The sequence below is a fragment of the Macrobrachium nipponense genome, chromosome 26 (assembly GCF_015104395.2).
Source record: "Macrobrachium nipponense isolate FS-2020 chromosome 26, ASM1510439v2, whole genome shotgun sequence".
In the NCBI taxonomy this organism is placed as follows: Eukaryota; Metazoa; Arthropoda; class Malacostraca; order Decapoda; family Palaemonidae; genus Macrobrachium; species Macrobrachium nipponense.
Window position 1 is genome coordinate 62,867,685 of NC_087215.1, and position 3,890 is coordinate 62,871,574.

Below are 3,890 nucleotides of genomic sequence, written 5' to 3' on the forward strand. Positions count from 1 at the left end.
GCTTTTTGTGCATCCGACCTCATTATGTATTCTTAGATGACATTATATATTGTTTGGGAAAGCTTATAAAGGCTTTCTATGACGCATTGGTCTTTAAATACTTTCAATAGTTCTCAGTCCTATTCTGTGTTCTTTGATCGCATTATACAGCCTATCTTAGATCACAATAGTCCTTAGATCAGTTCCGCGTTCTTTGGTGAATTCTGTAAAGTCGTCCTACATGCACTGGTCTTTCAAAGCATTGAATATTTTTCAAATCTTATTCTATATTCTTTGATCGCATTCTATAGCCCTCTGTGTGAAATGTCTTGGAATCAAGTCAATATTTCTCAGCCTCATTCCATTATTTTTCGAAAAGCTTTCTATATCTGGAACGGCGATAAATAATCTTCGCGTGCAGAGCAACAAAGTCGAAACATTTCAGTCGGCGCCATGACAGAACCAGCTAGAGTTATATCCAGACCCTAATTGCTGATTTGGGAAGCTTGATTCAAGTTAATCGCCTCCGCAAATTTCGTGCAACGCAGCACCTGGAATATGTGTGCGCGCGCGCGTGTGCGTGTGTGTATGTGCATGTTTGTTTGTCGAATCGTTTCTAAATTTGACTGACTGTATTTCTGAGCATCATTTTTCGCTTACTCGGGGAGTAAGCCTACAAACTCCTCTGTTGTTGTTGTTTGTTTGTTTGTTTCAATGGTTATTCAACAACGGGACCAACGGCTTTACGTGACTTCCGAACCACGTCGAGAGTGGACTGCTATCACCAGAAATACACATCTCTCACACCTCAATGGAATGCCCGAGGATCGAATTCGCGGCCACCGAGGTGGTACGCCAACACCATACTGACCACGCCACTGAGGCGCTTTGTTGTTGCTGTTGTAGTTGTTGTTGTTGAGGGGGTAGTTATTCTATTTTTTCGTTGGGAAGGTTAAAGATTAGCTCTGGTAGGAAAATTCATTCTCGATTATTCCTGACAGTTTTCAGTTCATGAACCACCACCTCGAAAGAAATAGCCCTGTCCTCATAAAGGACTAAATAACATCATCACATCCAAAACTTTATTTGTGACTAACCTCGCTTTCAAGTCTTGGAAATGTTACTCCTTCCAGATTCGTCTGAGATAATTCAAACAACCGTCTTTGTGTGAATTTTATTTATTCTATTGTATTTCTTTTAAAGGTAGAAGGAAATTGCTCCTACCAGCTCCTTTGTGTTAAGGGTAAAGATGTTTTGTCAAAGTCTTCGTTTCATTCTAATTAAGAACATTCCGACGACTGCGGATCAGAAAAGATTTTTCCCCTAATGCTAAATTGGTCATTCATTGACATTAACAGAGATGGTTTAATTGAGGTGAATAAATTGGGGAAAAACGCTCTGAAAATTCTTGGTAATAGCTTCGTAGCCTAATCTAAATTGAAGCAAACAAGGCGTGATACGACTTCTAGCTTACTCGGGACGTGTGCAAGATTTTCCGCTGACGCATAAGTTGCAAACATTATATTCTTAAGTTAACGTGGAGTGGTCTTCGTAATTAATACTTTTTAATATTCTTATTTATAAGTGGAAGCACAAAATAATTGAACAGAAAATTACCTCTAAATTCATCACATCAAATATATTAAAATCTACGGACAGATAACCCGTCGTTTCACCAACGAAAATAAAAAAAGAATACGATATATTTAATTAGAGATAATTTTTCTGTACTGTTTAATATGGACATTATTCAGTTTTTACATCTTTCATTTTAATAAATAAATCATAGATATCCTATCCGAAAATTCCTGTATCTTTAATCCGACGCGAAACACTTTTTTCAGAACTTTTTATACCCACTTCCACAAAAAATCAACACAACAACAAAAACAAAGATTTTTTTTTTTTTTCATTAGCCTTTCTTATTTTTTGTCGTATTCTTTCAAAATTTCTCGTTTATACTTACTTACTTACGTCGAATTTAGTGTCAAATATGTCTGCTAGAATTTTCTTTATCCGAAACTACGTTTGATTATTTTATGTGATCCTGAAAAAACGCCAGAACTTTCTTTCGATATTAGGATATTTAGTTATCGCTTCATCTTCGTGGTAATATTGATTGAACTGCTTATTAATATTTTTTGAGTCAACCATAATGGTACTAAAGTGAGTCATTATGTACAATATTCTCCTTATTTATCCACTTGCAAGCAACAAGAATTTTTAGCAATAAATTATTATTTTTTTATTTTTTTTGTCCCTTTCACTGCGACCGATTCGCGCGCTGGGTCATCTTCAAACCATTCGGTCCATGTTCTCGCTCTCAGAGAGTGTTTTTTTTTTTTTTTTTTTTTTTCTCCGCCCAATTTTATTTTACTTTCAACGCCCTCGAACAAATAAAGGGAAGCGAGGTGCTGCCGACAAAATAAAAGCCGTGAAAGACAATATTTTTCATCGAGGAATACTTGCAGTTTTTTTTTTTTTGTTTTTTTTTTTGCCTTCGCCTTTTCCACTCGGTTAATTCGAACAAAACATCCGTTCGACGTCACAGAGGAAGGGACGTGACGCTCTGGGTTTTCTTTGCCGTTTGTTTTGGGATAATTTTGTTTAATTTCGAATTAATTTCGTTTTAATCAAATGATTAATCATAGGGATTTATCTATTGCAGACTACATCCACATAATACACACACATACATACACACACACACACACACACACACATATTATTTATATATATATATATATATATATATATATATAGATATATATATATATTGTATGTATGTATATCCCATAATAAACACATATACATACACAGACACACACACACACACACACACACACATATATATATATATATATATATATATATATATATATATATATATATATATATGTGTGTGTGTGTGTGTTGTGTGTGTTTATGTATGTATATGTATGTATATCCACATAATACAAACATATATATATATATATATATATATATATATATATATATATATATATATATATATATATATATATATATATATATTTGTGTGTGTGTGTGTGTACGTGTATTTGTGTGTGTCTGTGCTTTGTGTTTGTGCGTGTGTGTTTGTTACCCGATTTTCCAGAAGGATTTTGTGGCTGGTCTTTATATCAGTGTATTTTTGCGATTTATAACAGGTAACTACTAAGTTTATGATCAACAGTAAATGGTAAACGTTGTTGGTACTTGAACTCCAGTTTGACCGTCGGTTTATGCACAGAGGTAGGACCAAGGGCGTCGTCCTATATAGATTCACATCAACCGTGCATTTGATGTCTAGGCCAGTCCCTTACGACACTCCTGATTGGCTGTTAATAAGCCAATCACAGGGCTGGAATGTCTCAGTCTCTCTCGAGAGTTCACGTGGGTAGGATCTACGTTCCACCTGTCCTGAGGTATGCGTCTTTCAGGAGAGGTGGAACATACATCCTGCCTATGTGAACTCTCGAGAGAGACTGAGTTTTCACCCCTTTCATTAGCTTATCAGCAGCCAATCAGGAGCGTCGTAAGGGACTTGCCTGGACATCAAATGCACGGTTGATGTGGATCTACTATAGTAATGTATCTTTAGAGAGGAAGAGTACTAAAGCTCTTTGTGCTGTAGGGGAATGTCTTTTCAACATCGACGCCCTTTCCGTCCACCCAAATCACTTCCGGTATACAGTCTGTCTTTTTTTTTTATCTTTTATTTTATTTTTTGTTTAAAGGCGAATCGTCCCCCTGAGACGTTAGAATTTCCAATTACGTTTTTATCCGTAATTTCATCCTCACGCCTTCAAACGTTCTTCTATAGCAGAATGTGATATAGATTGTGGTTTTTGCATTTTTGACATTCAGAAAGTGTCATTGGTGAGAATCATGTTTTTCTATAGCAGAAT